This window comes from Gambusia affinis, linkage group LG10 (genome assembly GCF_019740435.1).
Source record: "Gambusia affinis linkage group LG10, SWU_Gaff_1.0, whole genome shotgun sequence".
NCBI lineage: Eukaryota > Metazoa > Chordata > Actinopteri > Cyprinodontiformes > Poeciliidae > Gambusia > Gambusia affinis.
The window spans coordinates 18,153,951-18,174,775 of NC_057877.1; the positions used below are offsets into that span (position 1 = coordinate 18,153,951).

A 20,825-nucleotide genomic window follows, 5' to 3' on the forward strand; every position below is an offset into this window, starting at 1 on the left:
CTTTCCATATTTCTTAATTTTGTTGCAAACTTAGCTAAATTCACCAAAAACGAATTTAAATTTCCAAGTTAGTGTAACAATTTACAAGAAGATCTAGAAAAAGCTTTTAAATGTTTTGAATGTGAAATTTGAGTCTGACATTTTTCACAGCGTGCTTGTTGCAACTCATATTGTGACAATGAAGACATTCATCTAAGCAAAATGTAACCAGGGTAATTTTTTTTCTCCATTTCTGTTATTCACTTTTATTTATTTTATTTATTTAAAGATTCATTTTAAAACAAAATCCTCCTTTCCTTAATTTCTTTTAAGCACAAAAAATAAACCAAACACCTGTTTTCGTGTGGTTTAGTATCACATGACCAGCCATACATCAGTTACTGCTTTTATGGCCCCTGCTCACAGACTAGGTGAGAGAGGCTCTCCGTCGCTGCCACAGGTAGGATTCTGGCGTTTGTAAGCCTTTCGCAAATGTTCGTAGTGCTGTCTCTCACTGATGTGCCTCTCAACTTTTAGATGTGTGATTATGGATCAAAACTTTCAACTGATCACCCTGTTTGACAAGTGGGAACTGGTGAGTGTTTGTTTGTTTGGGAGCTAGCACGCTAGAGCTAGCCTCCTGGTTACTGTTTGAGCTCGGCCAGCATATACTAATCTGATCTTAGTATGTTTTGTTACCTTGATGATTATTGCAGTATTCTATTGACTTATTCAGGGGTTCCCAAATTTGGTCCCCGAGGGCCGGCCTCCTGCATGTTTTAGTTCTCTCCCTGCTTTAACGCACCTGGATCAAATGATTCCTCGTTAGAAAGCCTAAGAAGAACACTGACATACTGAAGAGGTTGTTACTACCACTAGGGAGAGAACTAAAACATGGAGGATGACGGCCCTCGAGGACTGATTTTGGGGACCCCTGATACTTCGAAGAATATTTAAGTATGAAGGGTGTAATCTTGGTACTTAGCTACTAAGGCAACATATTTTAAAAAGCTGCTTAGCCAGTATTTTTCTTCTGTAACTGTATCATCTCTCCTTTTACAACCTTTATGTGTACATTAATGCACTGAGATATGTCTGAAAAACAATGTGTGAGTGTTATTCCAGCTCTGTTGGTGCTTTGCTTTTTTTGCAGTGAAGCAATCATCAGTCTGTCGACTCCCTTGCTCATCCTATCACATCTTCTCCTCCCTTTTGTATTATTGTCTACCTCCCTTTTGTCTCACTCCTCTATCTTTTCCTTACTAATCTTCTCTGTATCCTACCTTATCAATTTCTTCTTCTGAAAGCTTCATTTTAGGTATTGTTGCACTGTGCTTTTGTAACACTTATAATAGTTGAAAATATACCCCTTTAACACAGACAGTGCATCCCATCCAGCTCAGGGCTGGATGGGATTCCTTGGGGCACCTCCTGGAAGGAACTAGCTGAGGTCAGTGTAATTGTAGCGACCTTGATCAATGCTCATTTGCCTCTGTGGCTGCTGTGTCTTACTTGCTAAACTCTTGCCAGCCATCATTCATGCATCATTCATAAAGAGTGTAAAGAGAAGCACAGCAACTCTGGAGCCGTCTAACCTCTGGGCCACAGTTGGACCATCAGTGCCCTTTGTAACATTGTATCTTGAATCCATGTAAATCCAGAACTTGTTCAGTTGCAGTTTGAGGGTGTAATTTAAATGAGGAGCATATGACTGCCAAGAGATAAGTCTGGAGTGAGACATAACAGTTCAAGTTTAAAGTGTAACTAATCCCCCTCTGAAAGCAAAAATTTTGAAAAACTCCCGCAAAGTGGACAGAGCTAAGAGACACAGCAAAGTGTGGGGATGAGCACAGAGTGTGATTAGGGTTGCAATCAGGACAAAAGAAGCACTGTTGTCAATTTATCCAATACAGGCATTGTTTTCATACTCCTCCCTTTTCAGAACAACAACTAGTGATAAATCTAGTGACTCTTTTTCTGTGTTGCTGGAGACTTTTATGGCAACAGTGCCCTGCAGGTTGTCTGCAGGCATGCAGGCTGTCCTGAGCGAGCAGCGAGAGCGGTCAGCCATTAGTCTCTCCTTTTTCCTCTGCAGTGCACCCAGTCCCACACATATCTTCACCAATAGTCAGAGCAGAGACTGCTGCTCTGACTACTGGTCAGAGCAGCAGGAAGGGGTCTGCATTGCAAATAAATCACACATTTATAAAGTTGAATAACTCTATCAATCACTGCTCGCCAGTCGCCATGACCATGGCGAGAAAGGTATGGGAAGGGAGGGAACACTGCTTTTATGCCGAAAGTGACAAAGTTGTACCAAACAACCACTGTAACCAGTATGAAAATTAAACTGCTTTATAGGTTTTTGACCTCTTGAGTCAAAAATTCTTAAGCAGTTTATCAGCAAAAAAAGGACATTTGGGGGTGAATTTTTCTATAAGGTCATGGATCATTTTACACATAATTTATTGGTCTGTTCTTAGAGTAGATGTCTATTTTTGCACGGTAATATAAAAAAAGTTTTTAAAATTACTCTTTTTACCACAATGTGGCTTCAGAGTATCTGTAATAAGAGCTGGTAAAGCTCAAGTTTATTTGTACAGCATATTTCAGCAACAAGGCAGTTCAAAGTGCTTTGCATCATTAAAACACAAAACTACAAAGTCAGAGAAGACACCAAGCAGTCAACAATTGAGAATAACAGCAAACATTATATTTTGCCAAGTGTGATCATTACACATCAAAATGTTGTACAATGAGCATTTATTATGGCTCAAAAGCACCTCTAAACAGATGGGGTTTTAGATTAGATTTAAAGAAACTTGGTCTTTCAGTTCTTCAGTTTTCTGGAAGTTTGTTCCAGATTTGTGGTGCATAAAAGCTGAAGTCTGCTTCTCCATGTTTGGTTCTGATTCTGGGGATTCAGAGCAGACCAGAACCAGAAGACTTGTATCCAGAGAGGTCTGGAAGATGGATTTAACAGCAGCTTGTTATAACCCGAACAAGTGGGAGCATATAGATATTGAATTGAAGGGATCATAGGATTGAACCTTAAGGTACCTCACATGTGACTTCTGTCCATTTCAATGAGAGGCTACCTGTTGAAACACAGAAATCCCTGTTCTTTATGTAAAGATGAGTAGCCTGGACCCTCTATACAAAGCAAAGCATAGTACAGGGGGCTGGATTTTACCAGGCTACTTTGCCCCCAAAAGTCTTACACATTAGCTAGGTGAGCCCTTTGAAGACGCAATATGGCAAAGACGGAATGGAGTATGAAACATTCACTGTTAGTGTTTATTTATTTATTTTTGTGGTCATTATAACTAAAGGAAGCTTTGAGGCTTAGTTTTATAGCCATGGAGATCCCCCTGCCTGGCAGATATAAAACTGGAAGGAGAGGTGGTGACAGTTTGTTTGCGTGTGGGTGTGGTGGTGCGTGCATCTGCCAGGCAAAAAGAGGGAAGACTATTACGAGAAACAATTATTCCTGTAAAGATGGGCAGAAAACAATAAAGCAGCTGTGTGCACTGGTCTTGCGGTACTGACTGTACCTCCCACTCTTTCTTGCCTTTCCCCCTTGTCTCCATCGCCTCATCTTTCCTTTGATCACTGGTCTTTCTTTTCACAGGACTCGCTGTGGCTCATCACACGCAAACACTGTCTGTATGTGAGAGTTTCTCCACCTTTCTTCCATCTTTCCTTCCCTGGGTACACCGAGACTTTGATCTGCATCACAGACTCCCACAACCCTTTCCCCTTTTTTCTGCTTCCCTGCATATGATGAGACGCAGTATATGTGAACTCCTCAGGTCTTTATTCACTGTTTACTTACTTATATTTGCCATAAAACACAATTTCCGAAGCCAACAACTATAACAAGTATAGTTGTCAATAGTTATGTTTATCAACACACTATAAGAAGTATGTTGCTAAGCCACTAGCTTAGCCTTAATTATCAGTAGAAAAGCTACGGTTGTTTAAGCTTAAGTTAAACCCTGAAATGTATGGAGTGAAAATAGTCTCAAAATATCTGTGCCTGTGTAAAAGTATTTCTGCGTGTGTAAAAATATCTGTGCATGTGTAATACTGGATTTGTAAACCTTGAAAATAAAATAAACCTTCTCCTACACCTTCAAATGTTGAAAAAGTATGCACAAGGCGCTTGGTACACGCGCACAAAACTGCCCTTACAGATGTGGTTACGAGTGCTCGAGTATTTTTGAGACTCATTTCACGCTTCAGGAGCTCCCAGATTTGTGTGTAGATGATGCGTTTACATGCGCCATCTACGCGCAGGGTCAGATGACCCAGTAGAAAGCTGGGTCATCTGAGTTTTGCTCTGAATCTAGTGTTTTTATCCTCTAACATTTCTCACTGTGCTTGTGCCGAAGTGGCAAATACGTTAGTACGGTGGAAAGCGGTATATCTCAGCACTTCCTTATAATATCACAAAATTACAATAGACATATTGTGGATTTTTGAGTGGTACAAGAGACCAAGGGGTCTGAAAAATGACCACCGGGTAGCAGAATGGTTCGCTAGCCAGAAAAATAGGCAGGCAAACCAAGAAACAAGACGGAGCGTCCCAGTGGTCTGCCCTAAGCTAAACCCACAGGCTTTGCTCTCCGATTATAATGAGACATGGAGTAATTATAAATAATTTCAGATTACGTTTTATATGTCTGGTATTTTGATACTCTGCCCTCCTCATATGTTCCTGTTAGCAGGAGCTAATGTTTATGTGAGCTATGCTGCTTTAGCTGTTCGCAGCCAAGTCCATGTATTTTTAGTGTCACACTCAGCACAGTTTGATAGTCTATCTACAGTCTTAACTTTAACCCAGGTTGATCTAGTTTTATCATGCTGAAGTTGGCAAGCATCTTCAGGAGACTATTTAAGATACTTTCTCTGCATCTTCAGACAATCTGCAGTAGCTGAGATTCTGGGAGGTTCAACACCAAAACCTCAAGCTTCAAACTGAGCCGTCAACTGGGCTAAGACGCCTTTCAAACAACTATAGTAGTTAACCTGCTCTGTTGGTAGACATTATGGTTTCTCCTTAATTTTTAGAGACTGACCTTGGTCATCTTTAAATACACAGCTTTATGGTGTTTTCTTTTGTTAATTGAATGTAGTAAATATTTGAACATCCATGTAAGTTTTAAGACATTTCATTGTTAACTTTAGGTAGCTGTGAAACCACCCATGTTAATCTGAACCTATTTTGTTAAAGATTCAACAGATTTGTTGCAATTTTAAATATTTAATCTGTGTTTTGTGTGCAGTGAGGTGAACATTAAAGTTAATTCAGGAAACACTTTTGTCATCTTCTATTCCTACAGTCTAAATCAAAGGATGTCTCTATTAAAATCATATATTTGTGACATCAAACTTTTTTCTGTCGTAAAACAGTGGTCAAACTATGGCTAAATGTTTATAATTTACTTTCAACAAATGGAAACCAAAAAGGTTTTAAACTAAAGACACTATGAATACTCCTCATCTACCTCAACACATGTAAAGTTTCTACTGTATGCAAGTAAATGTGATTACAATTGAGTGAAAGTCGTACAGCAGGGCTTTAACTCCCGTTCAGAAGGGTCTGTGTTCTCCAACCTTTAGATGTCTCTTCTTTAACCCACCTGAGTCAAATCATGAGGTCAGAGGTCATTAGCACAACTCTGGAGAACTTGACTGTCCTAAGCAGCCATTTAATTCAGTTGTGTTGGACCAGGACGTATCTAAATGTTGCAGGATACCAGACATCGATGCCTGGATCTGAGGATCCCTGTTAGAGGATGAGTGTGTTCCTGCAGCAGCTCTATTGGATCAGAGGGTTGATGAGATCTGAAAGGACCTGATCCTCCAGACAGAGGTGTCAAACTCCAGTCCTCAAGGGCTGGTGTCCTGTAGTTTTTAGATGTGCCACGGGTACAAAACACTGGAATTAAATGGCTTAATTACCTCCTCCTTGTGTAGACCAGTTCTCCAGAGCCTTAATTATTCTATTCAGGTGTGGTGCAGCAGAGGCACATCTAAAAGTTGCAGGACAGCGGCCTTCCAGGACTGGAGTTTGACACTTGTACTCCAGAAAGTAAAACAACACGAGACCCGATCCATCAGTCAGCCGTTTCGTTCTGTGTAGAGATAAATATAAAATGTTATTTATGCACATAAAAATTCAATAACTTATTAATGAAAGGCAATTTATTTCACTTAATTATATTCATCCTTAATTTATATTGAGGATGCTTTGACCATCCATGTCAGTGGGAAGAAATCTTCTATTATTGTAAGCCTGCTAACAGGCTCTGAGGCAAATTTGAAAGCTGATTGGTGAAACAAACAAACAAAAAAACTTTTCCTCTGCAGTTCATTTATAAATGAAGGCCTGCTTTGTGGAAATCCAATTCACCAAAAAGTGTTCTGCAAATTTTTTGACCTACGGAGAAGGCTTTGTTTTATACATGCCTGGATATTCTAGTAAAAGTAGAGTGTTGGAATAATGTCAAGAAAAAAAATACCTCTGTGTTTTTTATCACTTGCATGAAAATATTTGAATCTCAGTTGTGCTTTTTCTTGTACACATATTCAGTAATGTTCTTTAGTACATATTTTATTGAAACAATATCTGGTTATTACAGAGTTCATGAATAAAATATTTACATATATTAACAGGTTTATAAAAATATTCATGTTAAACTGGAATGAATGTGGGTCTAGCAAAAACTACAAAAGCTACATACAAATGTATTCAGTTTATTGAAATGCAAATCTTTTTTTTTTTTTTTTCATTTACCCCTCCAGGGGGTCTTTAATGGGCTCTAGCATCCCTTACATGAAAGTAGGCTGGCAGGAAAGGGGGAAGACATGCGGCAAATATCGTCTGGTCCGGGAGTCGAACCCACGACAGCCGCGTCGAGGACTCAAGGCCTCCAAACATGGATCGCGCTATCCCCTACACCACCATGGCATACCCTTTGAAATGTAAATCTAATACAAATATAGTATGAGATATTATAAATGAAATATGATTATAATATAAAGCATTGAAATACTAAACAAAACTGATATTTAGTTTTTACCTTTTGTTTAAAAGCGTTAATTTCTTTTAGAAAATAAACATTTTAGCTCACTTGTCTGCATTATGCGACCTTTTCTCTAGTAACTCAAACTCATTCAGATTTTAAGCTTAATACAAACATTAGGAACACAGTCTAATGTGGATATATATTGTCCTTTACCCTTATGTGCGTCATCACAAGTTATCTCTCCATCTGTCCCTCCTCTGCATCACCCTGTAAAACGGTTAATTTGACCGAGCGTCAGAGTTCACAAACATACCTGTGGAACTAACCATCTGTCCAATGTATAGCCTTTAAGAAAAAAAAATAAGATGTGTTTGTGTAGGTGATGGCGTGCCTGTGCCACTGTGTGCGCTTGCTTGTGCAGAGTTTGTGATTAGGAATGGTGGAAAAAAGTGATAGCCAGGTTACCTCATGCATGCATGTGAGCATATTTAAAATGCAGCAGGCGTTATGCAGTTTGCTCCCTAAGAAATTGCTTTGCTTGAACTCAAGACAGCAGGGCAAAGACCCATTTTCAATCAAGATTGCTAGTGCCTAAAACTTTAGATGTTATAAATCAATCCCCAATAAATAGAAAAAGTGTCCAAATAAATGTGTCACATAAATATTTAACAATAATAAGAACAAAGAAATTCTCTAACAGGAAGTTAGTTTTGTCTGTGCCAGCACATGCCCAGACAAACGGGGCAAGCAGAAACATAAAGGGTCCACTGGGCACAAACTCCCCATTTTACAGCTGCCCTCACAGCTTTTTCTGGTATTTATCCCTTCCTTCTCTTTTTGCTGTAGCAAGATTTTAGGTTTACTGTATAATCGGCACAAACTACACCCAAATACATGCACACACACACACACACACACACACATATATATATATATATATATATATATATATATATATATATATATATATATGCTCCTCCACTTTACATTGAGAGGACAAAAAAAAAGCAGTGACACCTGCTGCCTACTTTGATTAGCTGTGGTTAAACTTAAATTTTGCTCCTTTCAAACAACTATATGCATTATTCTGGTATATAAGAAGCAGCGTGACAACAGTGTAGTGCAGTTTCACACATCCCAGTGAGTGCACAGTCATGCTGTGATACAGTTGCTTCCTTGTTTTTGACCATCAAACTTATTCACTGAGTTTGTGTGGCGCGCTCAACTGATCTCTGTTGTGGTTTTGTCTTGTGTCAGTTTTGCAATATTACACTTTGTTTATGTCTGTGCATGAGTGTGTGCACAGTCATTGCAGTGATTTTGGCTCAAGAACAAAGCTGAACATCACAGCTGCGGCTTCCTGTGGGGAAAAACATTTCAAGGTGCAGCCACATTAAAACCGAGGGTGTCTCTCATCAATTTGCAATACCTTTTAACCTGTTTGGTAAGTCACGTATTGTGACAGAGCTAAAAATGGAATTAAATAAACATTGCATGTGTGCTTGCATTATTCAAAAGATAATCACAAAAATACAAAGTAAGTTTTACTATTATTATAATTTTTTTTTTACAAAAATGTTTGAAGAATGATCAATTTATCAAATATTTGATAAAATGTAGTAGTTATGAATAAAACCCTTAATTTAATTAAATTTTTAGTTCTTGCAGGCCTAGCTTTAAATGAAACAGACACTAACATAACAAAAAGTATGTTAGTATGTAAGTATGTTTTATCAGGTTTCTAACTCATGAAAAGATTTTAGAACTCATGCATCACATTTATCAAAACAAATTTCTTCTAACATCATTAAAGGTGCACTCAGATGTTTCAGTTTTTGTTTTTGTTTTGTTTGTTTGTTTGTTTTTTTATCTCTGTTTATAAGAGCTTTGACCTACTGATGCCAGTTTTTGCTGATTCCAAATTATTGTTATGAACTACAATTACCAGCTTTCTCAATTTTTTTTTTTGATTTTTTTTTTTTTTGCCCTTTCTATTGTGAGACATCAGTGTTATTCAGAGACAATGTCACCCTATAGGTATGTTTGGAAAGGAATTAGAGTTTTAGGTTCCAGATTTCAAGTGAAAAATGCACGTTTAGTAGAGCTGAATCATGGCTCTGCAGCTGACAAATACCTAGCAACTCTATGATACTATTCAGTTGATATGGATAAAAATCATTGAGGGAGTCAGAGAGAAAGAGAGAGAGAGTGAATGAGTGAGTGGGGAGTTGTCTGACCATGTAAATTTACCACAGATGCAAATTGTATTGAAATATTATTTGGTACAAAAAGAGTGTATCAGCTCTTAACACACTTTTGCCAATGTATTATCAACTGTTTTGATTGACAAGAATACTCTGTCAATTTGACACACATCTGTGCTTTTGTCACTACAGACACAAGCTTAGACAGGTTCAGTCGCGCACTTCGGCACTCACTGGTTGACACCCGTTGGTAGTCTCCCAGTGGTGCAGTCACTCAGTCACTGTCAATCTGGAAGTGTCTGATCCCAACGCGCAGAGAAAACCAAATCAGCTGCTTTCATTCCTCAGATGCTGTTGCTCTTTCAAAGCTCATAATGACACATTGAAGACCAAAGTCTTACTGTGGAGCTTTACACAAGTTTTCAGACATGTAGATGACAAGCAGAGAGCCAGTTTGACAAACTAGACAGCTGGAACATTCTGAGCACTGGACATTTGATTAAACAAATATCATTTAGTGAAAGACGAGCTTGTAGAAATGTGTGTCTTCTGACAAAATTGATTTTACTTTGGTAGATTTGTGCATATTTCAAATAAAACGGGGGTTCAAAAGATTTTGATATCATGTCTATATTATTAATTTTCTTTCTTTTTTTTTCCATTTTAGAGCCTGAAAGAAATAGCCTCACTGCTTACATTAGCAGTTTAGTAACCCCCTGGGAAAAAATACCTGCTCATACCAACATGTCTGAAAACAGATGTGTCTCAGAAGACTGTCTACACTTTCATGCACATAATGATGTTAAACGTAAGCTCAAGGGTGTTTCACAAACTGAAGAAATGCACAATGGGCAATTAGATAAGATAGGTTGATTAGTTTTGAATCATGTCGCTTCCACAAGTTGTTCCCAACCTCCATACTATAACAAAAAGCCAATTAAGTTCACACAGGAAAGTTGTGGCACAATCTCATATTGTGAACTGAAATTTTTTTCATTGGCCAGGCTTGAAAGTTGCATAAAAAAGAAGAAAACAAAGTTTTACAAGAAGATTTTACAAAATACATATATGCAAATACAAATGACACCAAGATGTGCTTAAACTAATCAAAGGTCTCCAAAATCAGTAACAGCTGATTGGCATGTTTTCAAAAAATAACCTCATCAATGTTCTCCATGTTGCTAATAGCTAGTAACTTTTTTTTAAGTTTTAGAAAGTAAATAAATAAATAGACAAATAAATGTATTTACTGCGAGGCATTTGACTTCATTTTACATTCCATTTGTAAGGTAGAATGTTCAGTATGGCCTTTTTAGTAGTTTTTTTTTTTCTTTGAAGTTGAATTGAAGCAAATTAATTATAGTTTTGTCTTCCCAAAAGAGCCACTACCTGATTAAAAAAATATAGAAAAACTATAAGAAGAATATTCTTACTGCTCTCGTTTATTGCTCCTTGGATGAGTGGACAAAGGTCTTCTCTGGCCCATCTTGCTAAGTAAGTGACTTTTCCAGATTTATATGTTAAACAAAAACATCATATTCATTTCACAGAATTACCTAAGGAAATCTAAACACCTAAAATAATCTTACAGCAAAAGTGAAAACAACATTTTCCATTCTAATTTTAAATTAACTGCAAACTTTTAAAAGTGAAATGGCTCAGTGAAACTATGAGTGGCTTCTTGCAACAAAAGGGCATGTTGGTGATTTTCACTGCAGCTAATGATGACCCCTTGATTGATTTCATGTCCTCCAAAATCTAGGATTTGCACACATTCGACTCATCTCCATGTTCCATCGCCTCCCCTTTTCAATGCCCTTTCTCTTTTTCTTTTTTTTGTCATTTTCTATCTTTAAGCTTTGTCATCAGAAGAAGCATCTTCAGGGAGATGTTTTGCTTTAGGCAGTACATCTTTCTCACTGTGACATACCTTTCCCTTTTCTGTCTCTTGAGAGGAGCAATTGACCTAGGTCAGTCAAATAAAAATTAAGTACAGAAAGGTGCTACAAGTGAATTTTGAATAAAGGGTCCCCTTTAGCTGTTGAACTTTTAATTTTACATCATTTATCAATGCCATGTGTAACAGCACACAAGTTGAGTTCCCAATTTTTGTTTTGTTCTCACAGTGAATAACAAAAAAATAGAGTGTCACACATATATTTAATTAAAACAACCATAAATTCTAAAGGTTGAACAACTATCAATTGCAATCTCTTTTTCAACACTTAGCAATTTCCAGACAGGTTTCAGAGTTATAAAACTGTCAATAAGCATCTACAGCATGCCTGCAGGACTAGATTAGAGGAGGTTGCAGCTGTTTGTGTTGATGGTGAAGATAAAATAAGACATCTAAGGCTGAACTGAAGCATTCTAGAATAGAGGCTTTATCCAATTTCACACACTGAACTATGAACGGCTTACTTCTAAAGGTCAGACTCACAAACACTTTCACAAGTGGACAAGGTATTTTTTGTGATTATGGCTTATTGACATGAGAGGGAACATTCCCATGACTCTATCACAAATCACTGATGAAGAAATCAAAGACAAGAGCACTATTCCAAAATACAGAAATGAGCTTGGTCGTTGTGGTGTGTTTTTGTTTGTCCTTAATGTAGAGCTAACTGATTCTTGAAATATTAGACTGATAAATGTGAAGTTTTACTTTTGTGAATAAAAGGCATGTTGAAAAAAATATCAGCAGGACATAAATGCTATGTTGCATAACTTGTAATAGCAGAATAATAAATACAAAATGAACTAATTTTAAACATCATTAAAAGTTAGATGATATAGGTTGAACGTCTTTCAAGAAATCTACAGTATCCTTTTCAAAGGTTGAAGCGAAGAGGAATAAAAAGCTGTTTTGGTAAGAAAAAGCATGTTGTTAAAAAAAAGTCAGTTTATTTGGCCTGAGTTCATATTTCAATAAAGAATATTTGCAAAAAGTGCCTTTCCTCACATCAATTAAAACATAGTATTAAGACTGAAGGATGACATGCATACTAAGAGTAAGCAAGATAATGTCTCATTCCAGTGAGAGGAATGTCATTTGATCAGCTTAAATGTTCTTGAATGGTGGCCAGCCAAAGAAGATGATGAGGGAATCACGTTGCCAGAAGACAGGCTTGCTAACTTCAAGCAAACATGGATCCATTAGGTAGCTCTCAAGGTACTGCAAGCCATGATGAAGATTTAAGGAGACTAGCAACATCCAGATACTTCCAAATATTAAAGCAGGTGCAAATACGTCAACTAAATATGAAGAAAAACACGCAAGACTTAAAAAAAAATCCTCTTGGTTATCATGTGACTAACTGGAAGAGGAAGTTGGCTATAGAAGAAGAAATGTGTCATTCACATCAAAAAACAAGAATCTTCATTACATTGGTCAGCGAAATCTATGCACAGTCCAACAGGCTCTTGCCCTGATCTTTCTCAACCACAAAGTTTTTGTGCCAATGCTCTTATCTCTTCCCTTTCTTTTATAGAGGGAAAGGTAACATGATAAAATGTAAAATAGAATTGAGATGTCAATACATTAAAACATTTCATCAGATTAATCACAATCTAAACCTGTGATTAATCACAATGTTTTACTTTGTAAGCGTAGAATATAAAAATTGCTTAAGAAAATCTTTTATTGTCTCAAACAAAACATCTCAGTTTTCCAGGGTTTCATATTCAGGAAGGTCTAAAAGATGTTTGAAATGTAATTTAGAAATGTTAACTATAAACTGGTTATGCTTAAGTGGAAGAATAAATCCCCATTGCAATAAGTAGACTATACTACCTTGGTTTAATTCAACCTGCTGCTTTTTTTGGCTTTGGTTTTAAACATAAACAAGGAACAGGCACATGCATTTTTGCTTTAAGGCAATTTTTTTTTTATCTATACAACAGACATAGCATAGCCTTTTTATGTGTTTTATTTATTCATCAAATGCCTTTGATGATGTAAACCATGTTTCATTCCGAAATGTATGGTGAGGAATCCTGCTTTTTGCTCTGCTAATCAGTTAATATATGTGAAATGGGCAAACAGTGGTCTCTTGAAGTGAGACAAGATAGCATCCTGTCCCCCATTTTATTCAGTGTGAACAGTAGCAATCTGTCAATCCTTTTAAATGACTGTGAAACAGGCTCTATGGTTGGTCACAGGATCATCAGCCACTATGTTTGATGCATTATTTTTCCATAAATTGCTGGCCACGAAATTTGGATGCTAGGGCTTATTTCCGGCAGTCATTGGGCAAAGCCAGAGCACACCTTGCACAACATAGGCCAGGGCAACACAGACACACAGTAGACAACCATACACACACACTTGCACCAAGTGACAGTTTGGATAGGCTAATAAACCTAACAGTCATGTTTTGGAAGTTGAACTACATGAACTTACAAGCTCCCAGTTGCAAGACCCAAGGCTAGGATTTTAACCAAGAACCTATTTGTTGTAAAACAGCAGTGCTACCAACAGTGAAACATTGTGAAAACAACAAAGCACATTTTTATTGTAAGATTTTTTTCAAATAAAATGTATGGCAAGATAAAATAGGTGAAATGTATAGAGTCTCTACACTATTTTATGAGTATTTATATTGCACATTACATTCCACATTATGTTTTGAAGATGTCTTAATTCACATATTTTTAGACGTTATTGTTGGTTGCTGGATGTATTTGCATGTATTGTTTCATTGTTGTTACTTAAACTTGCCTATGTATCCTAAAGTAACTGATAATCACCCTTTAAAGAAAAGCTTGTTTTTTCCATAGCAACACCAAAAGGGAGTATTTCCTAAAATCAGATAGAGAAATGGGTTGCACAGCCAATAATACTCCCTGGAGCTTTTACCACAGGGAAAAAAGGAACACAATCACAAAATAGCTTCAAGAGAATAATGCATGTACTGTAAGACTGGGTTCTCCTTCCAGTAATAAAACCAGATGACCCACTGATAAGGAACTGTGGGATAAAGGCGTTGTTCTGTAAAACTTAAGTGCAGCATTGCACAAGCTGTCTTTATATTTCTTAGGTAACAACAGCAAGTGTTTGAGCTCCAAACACTTTTTCCCAGTGATTTACAGGCACGAGGACAGACCAGGTGGTGAAGTTGCCAGTTCAAAAGGGGTCAGAATTTACACTGCCAGTTCAGAACACACAAATTATCATCCTGAAAGACAGTGGTTATGCTTATTTTACATCTGGGAAATAAAACTCAGCAGGTGTACCAGTTCTATAAATTACAAATCCTTAATGTGGACACCGTGATCAACCCACTCATTACAGTATATCAGAAATCTTTTCCAGGAAAGAAGTCTTGGAAAGAGAAGCTTATCATTTAAGGTTTTTTTTTTGCATGCTAATTTAGTCATTGAGCATAAAAAATCACATACGTCAATGTATACACAACATCTTTATGAGTGTTAAGCCTGAACCATGAACAGTCAGTGGATCCAAGCTGGCACAAAGCAGAACATTTGATATTATTAGTATAAAATTGTAAAAGGACATTTATACTGTTGAATGTGGTTGACATAAAATTTATTTTTATGTTTTATGGAAATTATGTTATTTCTTTATTGTGAATGATTTTGGTCATGTTTCCTCTGTAAATTTACTGTATGTCTTGTTTACTGTTGACAATTTTGAAGTTAACGTCCCCCTATTAGTCACTTTGGCACACAAAACACTGTATGAAATAACTAAAAAATCCCCAAACTATTGATACTTTACACTTACAGTAAAATTACATATTTAACACTTGAAACTAAAAGCTCAAGACTTTGAATGAATTCTAGACTTTATGCCTTCACTTTGGACTCCACTGGGGACTTTCACACCTTTACTTGAGACTTGACTCTACACTTGGTTGGAAAACAATAAAAAAAACAAGTTGGTCCCATTTCTGAAAGACTGAAAAGAATTGGGTTTGTGTGTTCAGACGCAGGACATCATCACTTGCTAAAGGAACACGTGAGACATAATTTGGAGCAGCTGAATGGGAGAGTAGTCTAAGGTACTGAGGGAGAATCGCTAGCCAAATACACAAGAAACATCAGGATGACACCTTAGCATTACCTAACCCTAACCATTTTCTGCCACACAAAAAACAAAACTGAAATCCACTCTCACTCAGATTATATGATTCAAGTCTGACAAAATCTTGTGTGATAAGATGCCACACAGCTGCATGTACTTCAGCTGTTTTTCTTAGTTGGTCTGAATCCTAATTATAGTGGAATTAAAAACTCAATGTATTGCATATAATATTTTAAGTTACCTCATGACACTAAAAGAAAAATAATCTTTAAAAAAATGGCTTACAATTAAGGCTCCTTAAAACTTATGTTCAGTTGCTTCATTTATTTTTCTTTTGAATAAATTGTAAATAGTATTTGATTGCTAAGCACTTGGAGAATTCTATGGTTCTTATTATTTTCTTCAGCACTTCAAGTACCTTAGTAGGTTTTCATTGAAAGCACCCCTAGTCCAGTATTTCCGCCGTTAGCCCTTTCACAGATTTGACTATTGAAACAGATTAAAATATCAAAATATCCTGTTTTTAAAAAAGGAAGATGAGAAATACTTGAAGAAGCAGACAGGCAGTATGAGTAACTCTGTCCCAAAGGACAAGGGTCAAATGTCAACAGAATTTCTGCACATTTTTAAGATTTTAGTTTGAAGTAAAACAGGACACATCCATCCTCCCCAAACATATTTCCTAAATCATAGTATGACAGCTTTGAAAAAAAAAAATAAACAAGATAGCGATAATGACCAGTAAGCAGGCTGTGGGTTTCTTGATAATCACAAAGTTCTCATCAGCAGTCCAAGTCAAACAGTGGAGGTAGTGAACCTGGACTTTGGCAGACGTGCTTGTCTGCAATCACCCATCACCATTACTCCCTTCCCTCCTTGCTGGATATATTACTCTTGCAGATGGAATCAGAGAGCTTGGGGAGGGTCCCGGGGCTCCTGATAACTCCAGACATTGTAGACATGCATTCCTCCCCTTATGTCAGGGAGTCAAAGTCATATCTTTCCCTCTTTCTAAGATATAAACGTCTATATAAACCTAAAGTAATAGAAATTAACAATGTAATCTTGTTAACTAGTTTTAAAATATTAAATAAAGTAAACCAACTCAAAATGTTATTGTGAGATATGTCAATATAACAAATTTCCCATAGCCTCATGCTAGTACAGCCCTTGTGCAGCATATAATTTTGAAACTAGTAACGGTGGTAAGAAAGGAGTTTAAGAAAGAGAAACAGATCACAATCAGTGATGCTGACACTATTGCCCTGCTATAAACCTTGACATTTAGGAAAATACAAAGACTATCAAATTCAGAGGTATCTTTATCTTTAACTATCTAAATTTTCTAGTGGTTCAGTGAACAATGTTTTTCAGTCATTAGATGTAACATCTGTCTCGTGCTTACAATCGGTGTGTGTTTGCCTGTGTGGGTGGCTTAATACAAATACACAGAGGAGGGAATTAATGCATGGTAGGAGAATACTGTGGTTTTCATAGGCAAATCTGTTCCTGTACATTTACAAGATAGGCACGATCTCAGTAAGGATTTGCAAAAGACCCATGACTTTAATGAATGTGTGGCTTGTTTTAGGGATTTGAACCAAACTTTCTCCTTAGACACAGCTGGATTCACAAAACACAGCACTACTCTTATTGAATATGTGTTGGGTTTAGTCTCCTTGTGGATTTGCTGTAAAAGTCACAATAGTTATCCTGAGATTGGATTTGTGGTTTCAGGTGTTAGTGTAGACAAAGATACGCTCTGCTATTGGGTAGCATAACGATGTCTGTACATACAAGCACTGTATATATCCAAGAGAAATGCTACAAAAAAAGAAAATTGACTTTAGGAAGTAAATTCACATTTAATTGAATGAATGCTATAATTTAGGATGCAAATGTATGTTAGGGATTCCTGATGGCCCACCAATGGTAAACATATGTATCACAAATATATTTATACGAATTTAAAAACCACTATAAGTTCTAGAATGAAGTACCTAAAATCTGAAATGGAGAGCAAACAAAGAGGTTTGGAAGAATACACTGTAAAGAATCATCCGTACTCCATGCTGAGTTCTTGATCTACGAAGTCAAAGAAGAGTCGCTGAGTTGAATTCCATTTATTAATACCAAAATACAGCTGGTCCATTATGACCTACCACCTTTACGAGGTAACAGACAAAATATCACCCCAGAAGAATTTGTGATCTCCTTTGTTAGGCACTATCTAAGTTACGCCCCAAAGAGGGCATTCCCTAGTGTGTCCTTTCCTCTATCCATAGCTCTCATTTGCATTTCCTAACATGTCATTTCCTCTAGCTTTAGCTTTGCAACTAATTAAAAGAGTTAGAAGGAAAACACAGAATTAGTTATTCTCAACAACATCCAAATTCCATCCAGGATGTGATATACGCAATCGGCACAGAGAGAAAACGAGACTGAACTCCTTACCTACCTTTATACCCAGCGCTCTCCATTCAACTGGAATCAGGACTACCATGCTGATATTTCCTGGAATACACATTCCTATACTACTATGCAGAAAACAATCTTTATTGCTGTTTAAACAAATTTGAGTATAATTTTAAACTGTTATGCACAGACAAATTTCAGCAATTTGGCTTTATATTTTTTTCTCCCTACTTTTCTATTGTGTTACTCAGCTTTGTGTTTGTACTCTATTCTGTTTCATAAATGTGCTAGAATGGAAACTTTGTGAATCAGTTAGGAAAACTGTCCTTTTTCTCCTTTACAGCTTTTTTTCTCTAGCATAAGGTGTGTGTGAGCTGGACAAAGGATTCCTTATTTACAGCAACACTACCTATCCAGATTGCAGTTTTAAAAACTTTCATTATAAAAATACTGACTTTACAAAGACTGCTGTAGCTAGTTAATTTTTGATGTAATGCTGGATAGAAAAAAAAAGGAAACAATACAATATACTTGTGTAATGCAAAACGCAAACATAAAAAAAAAAAAGTGGAAGGCAATTTTTTTTTTAAGCATGCCTTTTTTTTATCATCTTACAAAATGATATTCTGTGAATGACCCTATTTTTCACTTACAACTCCAGTAAGCAGCTAGCTTAGTTTATTAAGAGGGCAGACTATTGCATAGTTTGATTGTGCATTTATCACCCCTAATGATATCCACCTGCGAAAGCAGCCAAGAAGGGGGGTTTAGAAGCTATCGATCACATTCTGAAGTAGAAAAGGAGGAAAGACCAGTCAAGCTGTCAGATAAGTGGAGGAAGAAACAGATAGGGTTTTCTTTGGACAGTTTACAGAACATTAAATCATGCAGCTGATGTGGAAAACCAGGTCCAGTGAGAGAGAGATATATTCTGCACCACTGGGAGAATTACCAGCCAAAACAACAACAAAAAAAAAAAAAAAATACCAGAAAAAAACTAGGGATTAGAGAAAAACTCCAGTTGCATAATTTATTTTAAATTTTCAAGTGACAATAATAATACTAATACTAATACTAATACTACTACTAATAATAATAATAATACAATTTCAAACTAAACTCTCAAGATCTGCTTGAAAGTCCAGATGGTTTTTCTGATAGATTATGTTTCAAAACAGTCAAATCAAGAATAGTAGAGCAGGAGCAACTTTGACTTGGAGGTGCTTTCCATAAATATTCTCTGCTTTCATCTATTTCTTTTTTTAAATATGAAAAGTCTCTGCACATGCAATGCACAGGCTTAGCTAAAAATGGGTAATATATAATTTCTAAACTCACTTGTCAAAGATTTTCTTATCATTGTGTATTTTTCATACACATAGTGCAATTTGTTGGTAAAACCAAGTAACTATGTTGTCTTCAGTAATAAAAAATGTTGTATGCTGTATATTAAACATAAAGTGGAGTATTATGTAAAAACAAATTCCTTTGAGCTTCATTGTACGTTATAATGTTTTGTGTTACTTTGATTCTTTCATGCATTGTTTGAGAAATCCTTTAATCTCCCCTGGCAACCATTTGGGGATGCCTAAATCTTTGCTCTGACAAAGCTTCACCTATTTCCATGAAGCTCCTTCTTGGAGCTGCGTGCTACAGCAAAGTTTTCGCCTCACAGAGCAACCGCTCCTCCGCCACGCCTTCTCATCAGCTCCACCAGACTAGCGGCAACAGTAATTAGCAAACACCTGGTGGATCTACACACATGCTGAGCTTGTCATACCAAATGCCTTTCAGTTCAAAGATCATAAGAACATTGAAATGAGTTGCGCGTCTCCAGCTTGGGTATTTTCTTGATGAGGGAATAAGATTTTAGCATGATATAAAGCTCATAATATCCACTCATTTAAAAGACATGACTTCACCTCATCAAGCAGCCTACAGGCATCTCTTTGAAAGTAAACAGGACTGCCAGTGTTTTCAGCTTGAAGAAAATTAAAACGTTTCGCAGCATTTAATAAAACTGTTCAAATCAGTGGCTATTAAACAAAAAGTGAGCTGGCGGGTCTCTCAAGCAGTTGTCTCAAGGTTACAGGGGAACCTGCTCATACGACTATGAACAGGTGTACTGATGCCCTGTTATCCATGTTAATGAAATCATTAGTGTCAGGCTTCTAGATGCAAGCATCTCCATGGGATTTGGGGGAAAAAAAACCCTCAACCGTCTGTTTTGCTCACCTGTCACACTTGGGATGACTCATGATTTAATTAAGAAAACAGAAGCCAGCAAAAGTGCCCCTTCAAGAACAGGGCTCGAACTACAGTTGTGTCCATTCATTAATGTTGAAGCTCTTTTTATGTAATGTGATGTGTTAAAAGCATGGGACATCCATCTTTACCCTGATGTGAAAATGCAAGCAGATTAAGGTGTGCATCCCCTTTTTGTGTTGGTTAATGGAAACAAAATGTATTACCGGTAAACCTGCTGAATTTGTATTTACATATTTTGTGTTCTGCTTGTAAGAAGCATAAGAAAACTGTTTCTTCTTTATGATATTGTTGTAAAGTCTGTGGTCCTCATGGCATTATGTCATATGTCATAAAATACTTCTCATGTACTGCAGGCAGCATATATAAAGCAGCAACAATTACCAAAGTTTGTAATATTTGGGCACTTATGGGCATAGGTTGTCTTGTGTGAAGGCCACATAGGGTCTTAGGGTAAAGACCAAGAAAGACAACATACTGGTCAGGGATAAAATTGTGGATAAAATTAAAGCAGGATTAGGTTATTAAACAATATTCCACATTTTATTATTTTTTTATGGGGAACTGGTCATTCCATTATCCAAAAATGGAGAATAGTACAACTGTAAAGTTGTCAAGACATGACTGGCTACCTAAATTGGCAGGCTGAGCACAGAGAACCTTAACCAGAGAGTCAGTTAAGAGGCCCTGCAGGTTAGACTTGCAGCTATGGAGCGAAAGAGGGAATGTATTAACCTTTAGGGAACTGAATACAAATGCACCTGATGCTTTTCAGCTTTGTGTTTATAAAAATAATTTGAAATTATACATTCCGCACTCCTGTGGACTACTTTTGTTGGTCCATCACATGAAGTCCAAATAAAGTACATGTGAATTTAATTA

The 20,825-nt window shown here is 36.8% G+C and overlaps 1 long non-coding RNA gene across 1 annotated transcript in view; it reads left to right on the top strand.

Annotated features, from left to right (window-relative positions):
• Positions 1–383: 383 nt before the first annotated feature.
• Positions 384–20,825, top strand: part of LOC122838493 — a 69,840-nt gene continuing 49,398 nt past the window's right edge. Inside the window, exons 1-2 of the long non-coding RNA XR_006371902.1 lie at positions 384–439; positions 517–574. This is a non-coding gene — a long non-coding RNA (uncharacterized LOC122838493). The remainder of the gene's footprint in view (positions 440–516; positions 575–20,825) is intronic.